Raw genomic sequence first — 10,168 nt, forward strand, 5'->3', positions numbered from 1 at the left:
AGCATGAAAATCCTGTTAGAATCCCTGCGTGGAAGTTTGGCAACTCCAGTTGATGATAGTGAACATTGTTTTAATTTCTTGCTAGACAGCACTCTGTGGAGTGATGACCCAAAGCACGGCTGCCTACATTATTGATCAACAACCCTCCTCTTCGGGATAGTCGATGGTAGGTTCACTGAGGAGACCTGAATTCTCTGGGCAATTCAACTGCAGCCACAATCCATGTTGTCCGTTACAGAACGGAAGGGAAGTGGGAAGAGCTACAGCAAGTCAAGTTAACACAGCACCTCGGCGAGGAATGTTCCCGGACAGTGTGCAGTCAACGTCGGCAAGAAAGCTCTCTGTAAAGTCTGATTTTCCTTTGCACAGTAGGGGCCTGGAGTCATTATGCGTCCCAAAACAAGACGAGGATGCAAATGAAGAGATCAAGAGTGACAATTAATGTTGGTCAGTTGGTTTGCTAACGTGGTGAGGCCATGAGGGAGTTGATAGCTGACAACAGAAGCCACGGTTTATTGGCGTCGGGGTGATGGACTCATTCGTTGAGTGTAACAACGTGCGGGATGCAGACTCTCCCAGGGAGATTCGAAGAAACAGTCTCAACGCAACGTTTCTTTCTTCTTGGGAGACTCTACCTTTCTGCACTCAGAGTAACAAGAGATACTCCACCTTCCCATGGTCAATGAACTGATCACTTCAATGCCAAATTACTTGTTCAATTTTATTTGGTTTTTTTTAAACAATATTCCTCTTGAAGAAGAGCTGTAAAATCAGCGTCTACCCGTCGGGGAATTGAACCCCGGTCTCCCGCGTGACAGGCGGGGATACTAACCACTATACTAACGAGGAACAGCTGTTGGTTCATCATGAACAAAAACATGAAACAGCACAAGAGAGTGAACAGAATTACCTTGATGTTTGTTCACTACAATACTGCAGTCAGTTTCTTCGTGTCCTTCCCACAGAAGTCTCTCAGTTTCCTCTAGTTTTTTTCAGTCACGGATAGTAATCAAGGTTTAGCAAAAGGAACTCTCATTCGAACCTAACGCCGTGTTGTTCAACAGATCATTTATATATTCTGGTTTTATAATGCGACAGGCAAGAAGCGATGTGGAGCTCTACGAAATTTTAAGGGATCTTTCTCACTTCAGTTCGATTCCGAGCGAATTACTGGGTGTTTTGTATCTCGGATCTATCGGAAAATGGAGACCACAACTGGACATAACAGGAATTTACCAGGGTGGGGAATCAGTGTGACCAACCGGATTCAAACAGCAGCTCGAGCTACAGTCATGCACCACTGGAGATGGGTGAGGAACCAAACCTCCAGCAGAATGATGGAACAATGGTGATATAATGGTGAACAGAGCTGTCTTCCAGACAACTGACGCAGGTGTGATTTCCGATGATCGCAGTTAGGAGAGTTTTCATCTATCATCGAACCTATCAGAAGTAAACAATTCACAGAACCCGATCTGTGCAGACTTCTATCGGCCGAGTGTTCTAACCCTGCTAACTCGTGTACGAAGTCCAGAAATTGTTTAAATCCATGATTGAGTGCAAAATTATTATTCATCCTGGGCTGGCCTGTCAATCAAGGATGGATTTCCCATCTTTCACATTTTCTCGATGAACCGACCAGTGCAGCTTCCTGCTCTCACTCTAACCCAGACTCCCGCAACAAACTAGAGCACATCAAAACATGTCGGATGATGTGTTTACCCTGAGTGTGTCAGGCCACTCACCAATCCCTCTGTCTATTTATACCCTGTGGGATCCCTATCCTCACCCTCTGTCCATTACACGATTAAATTAAACACTTTATTGTGATTAATAACTGTAAGATAAGATACAATCACAGAATCGTGCCACCCTGAAATAGTCATTTCGACCCATCACTTCCATGCTGACATTCAGGACCCAATCTTACCAGAGAAAAAACAACAATTCACTTATGATCAATTGCCTTCAGTGCCTTGATTGTCGAGGTGCTTGCCCAGACAATTCTCTAATGCTGTGAGTGTACCTGCCTCCACCTGCCACTCAGGCATGGGTTCCAGTTTGCAAACGCCATCTTCATGAAGTTCCTCATCTGATGCTGTCTAGGTTTACACACGTCAGGACAGTTTACGAGTATTCTGATAAGGCCCCGCTAATTTGATAAAACCTTCATAGATCTCTGTCAACTCCAGCACTCCATGGATACAACCGCACACTATCCAGTCTCGGTTTATACCGGAACTCTCCATCTCAGGCAAAATATTTATGAATAACCCCTGCATTCAACCCTCTAGTTTGATTACAGAGTGCGCAGACGTGTGGATTCGCGAATCCGCGGTAAATTAGACAAGTCAGAGATGGTTTTCCACCGAGATTATGACCTTTGATCCAGCCCGCTCCCGCTGCCCCACTCTGCTATTGTCTAAACGTGGTGTTGCGCTGTTCCATTGTGGACGCTTCCCATTCTTTTCTTCCATTTTTATTTATCGGTTCTTTGCTGACGTCACATGGTTTCTCTTAATAAATGCCCTTTGTTGATGTTTATCGCGCCTATCTCTCTGCCCGTGTCTCTCTGTTATCTTTTCCTTGTTTCTTCACCCCTGTCCCATCCTGTTATTGTCTCTCTGCTGTCTGTGCTTCCACCAATTCGGAGACCTCGTCCCCGGCATGTCAGCAATGGACGTATTATGCATTACTTAATCAACACGGTTTCAGTCGGCCTGCTGTCACACATTCTGTTTAACTTCCACCGCGTCCCTTCCGTATTTTCTCTCTTTGTCTCTGGGCTATTCTTCGGGACAAACATCAATGGGTTGAACAATGAGGTGTTTCTGTCACGTTGGTGTAAAAACAGGGGACCGAGTCTTTTGGCCTACTCGGGATGCTCCGGGAGCGGATCTGTTATCCAGTCTGATTCGGGATGCTGTGAACTTGCTTCTCTTGTTTGCTCGATGTGTGTTTCTTTCTCTCTCTTTCTCTGTTCTTTGGCTCCTGGTCTTTTGAAAATTGGTTTATTCGAGTTTCTTGCCTTCTGGCTGCCTATGAGCAGCGAAATCTCAAGGTGTATAATGTATCCCTTATTTGATAATAAATGTGCTTTGATTCTTTGAATTTTCTCTGGTTAATATATTTCGCCTCGATTGCCTCTGAGAAAGGGAGATCCAAACAACCCCGTTCTCCTGCCTGTAGATAGGGGCCCTGCCTAAGAAATGATACTTTTAGAGACGGAGGGGGCGCGGCAAAGGGTCACTAGATTAGTCCGCTGAGGAGACCTTAAAGATTGAAAGCTGATACTCTCCGGAATAATCTTATTTCTTCACACACCCACAGAACCCCAAGATTAGGAGCCAATTCTGAAGTTGTACGGCTCAATAGGAAAGCAGTTCAGTTCGTGTTGTCGGCAGATGATCAGTGGAATGTCAAGAATGATTGGAGTCACTCAAGCGACAGAATTTCCAATGAACAGCCTGAATTCACAACAGGAGATTTGAAGCACAATAAAATAAACAGTTTTCTTTTCTTTATTCCTTAGCATTATCAGGAGACGGCGACACAATTAACAGTTTGGTAGAAGGAATAAAGGAATTTCTAATGACATGGACACAAGTGGCTCTGAGTGGACCCGCTTAAACCGCAGTGGAACATGATTAGTCAAAGCCCAATGAACTTCTAGTCTACCGCCCTAATCAGTCGCCATGGTAACTGCGACCACTCAGCTAGGGAGGCAGAAGGACGTTTTTCACGGGATCTCATCACTATGTCCCGGGTCGATTGAGCTGGACATCAGGGTAGGTGTCAGAGAAACTGGACAGACATCCTCTCCACATCCACTTGATCTTTTCATATTCGATGTGTTTCAATGAGATCCTCCCTCATTCTACTAGATTCTCACGAGTGTAGGCTCAGAGCCTCCAAACACTTCTCTTATTTTAGCCGTTTCATTCCGGGATCATTCTCGTGAAACCCCACTGAGCCCACACAATGCCAGCGCATCCTTTATTTGAAATTGGGCCCAAACTTGTCTACAATCCTCCAAATGTATCTGATCAATGTCTTACGATACACCATCATTATATCTCTGCTTTTAGATGCTAGTCCTGGGGGATTGAAGGTTAAAACTGCATTTGCCTGCCTTACTCATCGACTCAATCTGCAACTTAACATTGATGGAGCCCTGCAGTAGAATTCCAGAGTCCATTTGCTTACTGATTTATGAATTTGCGCCCCGTTTGGAAAATAGTCTACAGCTTTGTTTCTTCTACCAAAGTGTATGTCTCTCCAGAACACCAGTAGTTATCGGCAAACGACAGAAAACGCCATATTTACTCCGAGCCTTTGCCTCCCACCAGTCGCCAATATTTGAACGTATAGCAGGAAACCAGAGGGATCTTGACAAGGAGAGGAGATTCACAGGGACTCTCTAGAAACTAGAGCGGAACCTAAAACTACCGGTTCTAATCGGAACAGGGAACGAGATATCACACGAGAATTGACCAACGAAATGGCAGCCTGTGCTAGAGTCGCCATCGTATTTATTTCCCAGTCTCTGATGAGAACCAGATGTACGGTAATTGGGTAACTAGAAGCAATTCACTGAAATTGGGGCATAATCGGGAAGAAAGAAGTGTTAAAGGGGAACGGCCAACCGGAACCATGACAATACTCCCCAAACCACCCCCCCCCCCCCCCCCATTGGAGCCTCCTAGAGTTCCTCCAGGCCTGTCTGGACGGCCCGATGTAAGTCCTGGATGTGGGAAGGGTCTTGGATAAAGGAGTGGGGGACCCAGGAACGCACTTTAGGACCGTACCCCTCCCAATCGACCAGGTATTGGAGGCCCCTGCCCCGACGGCAAACATCTAGCAGTCGTCAGACGGTGTATGCCGGTTGGTTGTCGATGAGCCGGGCAGGGGCAGGAGTCTCAGCTGGGGAACACAAAGGGCTGACGGAGACTGGTTTCAATTGCGACACGTGGAAGGTTGTGTGAATACGCATGGACTTTGGCAGCGTGAGGCGGACTGCTGTGGAATTGATAATCCTGTCGACCTTGTATGGCCCCAGGAAGCGGGGGGCTAGTTTCCTATGTTCGCATTTGAGCAGGATGTCCTTGGAGGAAAGACACATCATCTGCCCCGGATGATACTCCGGCGCTGGAGTCCGGTGTCGGTCGGCCGTTTTCTTATTTCGATGTGTTGATTTGAGTAGGGCCGGGCGAGTTTCCTCCCAAATCTACTGGCACTGATCAACATGGACCTGAATCGACGGTACCGCGATCTCTTCTTCCTGTGCGGGGAACAGCGGGGGATTGTACTCAAGGGGGCACCCCAACGGGGACGTCCCAATGGCAGAGCTCACCAGGGAGTTGTGGGCGTACTCAGCCCCCGGGGGTTGGTCGCTCCAGGTTGGTGGGTGGTTTGTGGTTACGCAACATAAAGTCGCCTCCAGATCTTGGTTGACCCGTTCGTCTGGTGCTGGAAGCCGGACGACAGGCTGACCGTTGCATCTGAGGATTGACAGAAGGCCTTCCATATCTGTGAGACAAACTGGCGACCTCGATCGGAGATGATGTCCGCGGGGATTGCGTGGAAAAGGAAAACGTGGCGGACGTGAAGATCTGCGGTCTCCTGCGAGGAAGGTAGTTTAGCAAGGGCCACGAAATGCACTAACTTGGAGAAACTATCCACCACAGTGAGTACGGCAGTGTTTCCATGTCAGGTGGGGTAGACCGGTGATGAAATCTAAAGCGATGTGGGACCAGGGACGCCCAGGTACAGGTAGGGGACGGAGTAATCCCGCAGGTGGCCGATGGGAGGATTTTTCACGGGCGCAGACGGAACACGCGGAAACTTAGGAACGGGTGTCCGCGTCCATGGAGGGCCACCAGAAATGCCTCTTCAGGAGGGTCAGGGTCCGATCGACTACCGGGTGGCAGGCGAAGCGAGAAGTGTGCCCCCTCTGTGGGACCTGTGATCGAACAGCATCGGGTACAAAGAGGCGATTGGGGGGTCCGGTGCTTGGGTCGGGTGGCGTCCTTTGGGCCTCTTTGATTTTGGACTCGATCTCCCAGGTGAGGGCAGCCACTACACAGGATGGTTGAAGAATGGTCTCGGGGTTGGGAAGATCCTCCTCGGAAAAGTGTTGACGGGAGGACATCGGACTTCCCGTTCTTTGACCCCGGACGATAGGTGAGGGAGAAGCTGAACAGGCCAAAAAATAATGTCCAACGGGCCTGGCGGGAATTCAGGCGTTTGGCAGTCTGGATATATTCAAGGTTCTTGTGGTCTGTCCAGACAACGATGGGTGTTAAGCCTCCTCCAACTAATGCCTCCACTCTTCCAACGGCAGTTTGACCGCTAGTAGCTCCCGGTTCCCCACATCGTAGTTTCGTTCAAGAGACGATAGACAATAGACAATAGCAGCAGAAGTAGACCATTCGGCTCTTCGCGCCTGCACCGCCATTTTGAGATCATGGCTGATCATCTACTATCAATACCCGGTTCCTGTCTTGTCCCCAAATCCCGTGATTCCGCTATCCATAAGATAACTATTTAGCTCCTTTTTGAAAGCATCCAAAGATTTGGCCTCCACTACCTTCCGAGGCAGTGCATTCCAAACCCCCACAACTCTCTGGGAGAAGAAGTTTTTCCTTAACTCTGTCCTAAATGACCTACCCCTTATTCTCAAACCATGCCCTCTGGTATTGGACTCTCCCAGCATCTGGAACATATTTCCTGCCTCTATCTTGTCCAATTCCTTAATAATCTTATATGTTGCAATCAAATCCCCTCTCAATCTCCTTAATTCCAGCGTGTACAAGCCCAGTCTCTCTAACCTCTCTGCGTAAGACATCCCAGGAATTAACCTCCTGAATCTACGCTTCACTTCCTCTACAGCCAGGATGTGCTTCCTTAACCTTGGATACCAAAACTGTACACAATTCTCCAGGTGTGGTCTCACCAGTGCTCTGTACAAATGCAAGAGGATTTCCTTGCTCTTGTACTCAATTCGCTTTGTAATAAAGGCCAACAATCCATTAGCCTTCTTCACTGCCTGCTGCACTTGCTCATTCACCTTCAGTGACTGATGAACAAGGGCTCATAGATCCCTTTGTATTTCACCCTTACCTAACTCTACACCGTTCAGATAATAATCTGCCTTCCTGTTCTTACTCCCAAAGTGGATAACCTCACACTTATTCACTTTGAACGTCATCTGCCAAGTATCTGCCCACTCACCCAGCCTATATAAGTCACCCTGAATTCTCCTAACATCCTCATCACATGTCACAATGCCACCCAGCTTAGTATCATCAGCAAATTTTCTGATGTTATTCTCAATGCCTTCATCTAAATCGTTGACGTAAATTGTAAACAATTGTGGTCCCAATACCGAGCCTTGTGGCACCCCACTAGTCACCATCTGCCATTCCGAGAAACACCTATTCAACGCTACCCTTTGCTTTCTATCTGCCAAATAGTTTTCTATCCATGTCAATGTCTTCCCCACGATGCCCTGAGATTTGATTTTACCCACAAATCTCCTATGTGGGACCTTATCAAATGCCTTCTGAAAATCGAGGTACACTGCATCCACTGGATCTCCCCCTTCTAACTTCCTGTTTGCATCTTCGAAAAACTCCAACTGATTAGTCAAGCATGATTTACCCTTGGTAAATCCTTGCTGGCTCGGCCCAATCCGATCACTGTTATTTAGATATGCCACTATTTCATCCTTAATAATGGACTCTAGCACTTCCCCACCACCGATGTCAGGCTGACAGGTCGATATTTCTCTGCTTTCTCCCTCCCTCCTTTCTTAAAATGTGGGATAACATCTGACATTCTCCAATCCTCAGGAACTGATCCTGACTCTAAGGAACATTGGAAAATGAATACCAATGCATCCGCTATTTCCAGGGCCACCTCCTTTAGTACACTAGGATGCAGACCATCTGGACCTGGGGATTTGCCAGCCTTCATTCCCATCTGACTTCTCATCACCGTTTCTTTCCTAATGCCAATCTGTTTCATTTCCTCTGTTACCGTATGTCCTTCGCCCATTAATATATCTGTGAGATTGCTTGTGTCTTCCTTAGTGAAAACAGATCTAAAGTACTCATTAAATTCTTCTGCCATTTCTCTGTTTCCCTTAACAATTTCACCCAATTCATTCTTCAAGTGCCCAACATTGTTCTTAAATATCTTCTTTCTCTTGACTTACCTAAAAAAGCTTTTGCTAACTTCCTTTATATTCCTGGCTAGCTTGCGTTCGTACCTAATTTTTTCTCCCCGTATTGCCGTTTTAGTTAAGTTCTGTTGTTCCTTAAATAATTCCCAATCATCTGTCCTCCCACTCACCTTAGCTCTGTCGTACTTACTATTTTTTTAATGCTATGCAATCTCTGACTTCCTTTGACAACCACTGTGGCCCCTTTCCCCCCTTTGAATCCTTCCTTCTTCGGGGGATGAACTGATTTTGCACCTTGTGCATTATTCCCAAGAATACCTGCCATTGCTGTCCCACTGTCTTTTCTGCTAGGCTATCCGTCCAGTCAACTTTGACCAGCTCCTCCATCAGGGCTCCACAGTTTCCCCTGTTGAACTGCAACACTGACACCTCCGAGGTGCCCTTATCCTTCTGAAATTGCTGATAAAAACATCATATTATGATCACTACCTCCTAATGGCTCCATTACTGCAAGATCACTTCTCAAATCCTGTTCATTACTTAACACTAAATCCAGAATAGTCATGTCCGGCGAGAGAAGAAGGCACAGGGATGTAGTTTCTGATCCGGGCCCGAACGTTGGGACAGTACCGCTCCCACCCTGGAGTCAGAGGCATCGACCTCCACAATGAACTGACAGGAGGTGTCCGGTTGAATCAGAACGGGGGCAGACGTGGAATGTCTCTTCAGTTCGGCGAATGCTGAGTCCACCTCGGAGTTTCAAAGGAAAGGTGTGGCAGGTGAGGTAAGTCGGGTAAGGGGAGCCGTCACCTGACTGTAGTTTCTGATAAACCGTCGATAGAAGTTCGCAAACCCCAGGAACCATTGGAGTTGCTTGCGGTCCGTGGGTTTGGGACACTTCGCCACAGCTCGGATCTTCTCGGGATAAGCTCTCACCTGTCCCCTCTCGATGATATAACCTAGGAAGCTGATCGAGGGGACGTGGAATTCGCATTTCTCCGCCTTTACAAATAATTTTATTTTCCCCCAGCCTCTGTAGGAGTTGACGGATATGGTGCACGTGTGCTGGGGACTGCTGGAAAAGATCAGGATGTCATCCAGGTAGACAAACACAAAGCGGTTAATGAACTCTCTAAGTACGTCGTAAATCAAGGCTTGTAAAACTGCGGGGGCATTGGTGAGGCCGAAAGGCATGACTGAGTACTTGAAGTGGCCTAACGGTGTATTGAAAGCGGTCTTCCACTCGTCCTCCTCCCTTATCCAGACCAGATGATAGGCGTTTCGGAGGTCGAGCTTCGATAAGATGGTGGCTCCATGAAGTGGTTCGAACGCAGAACTTATAAGAGGCAGTGGGTATTTGTTCTTATTGGTGATACGATTTAGGCCTAGGTAATCGATACAGGGACGGAGAGAGCCATCCTTCTTCCACACAAAGAAGAATCCACCGCCCACCGGGGAGGATGAGGGTCGAATAATGCCCGCCGCGGGAGACTCACTAATATATTTCTACATGGCTTCTTTCTCAGGCGGGGTCAAGTTATACAGGCGACTGGTAGGTAACGAGGCCTCGGGGAGAAGATCGATAGCGCAGTCTTACGGGTGGTGTGGTGGCAGGGAAAGGGCACGTTGCTTGCTGAACACCTGTCCCAGGTTGTGGTATTCTGTGGGAACTCTGGACAAGTCGAGGGTTTCAAAGACAGACGAGGTCGCTGATTCCTCCCTAGGGGATAGGCCCGACTGCAGGCTTGTAGCGTGGCTAAACAGGCACCTACTGGCTATTCTCCCGGTAGACCAATCAATTCAAGGATTATGGCGACGTAACGTGGGGTGTCCAAGTACTATCGGGGCTTGAGGAGAGGAGATTAGGATAAATTGTACCTGCTCCCGATGATTCCCAGAGAGGATCAAAGACAGTGGTGGAGTACCGTGAGCGACTCGAGCCAGAAGTTTTCCATCCAGTGCCTGGGCTCCAGAGGGGTAGAC

The 10,168-nt window shown here is 47.7% G+C and overlaps 1 non-coding gene across 1 annotated transcript; it reads right to left on the reverse strand.

The window, feature by feature from the left end:
- Positions 1-777: 777 nt before the first annotated feature.
- Positions 778-849, reverse strand: trnad-guc (transfer RNA aspartic acid (anticodon GUC)). The gene has a single exon. It is a non-coding gene; the product is annotated as a tRNA-Asp (tRNA).
- Positions 850-10,168: the final 9,319 nt, after the last annotated feature.

Source organism: Hemitrygon akajei, chromosome 28 (genome assembly GCF_048418815.1).
Source record: "Hemitrygon akajei chromosome 28, sHemAka1.3, whole genome shotgun sequence".
NCBI lineage: Eukaryota > Metazoa > Chordata > Chondrichthyes > Myliobatiformes > Dasyatidae > Hemitrygon > Hemitrygon akajei.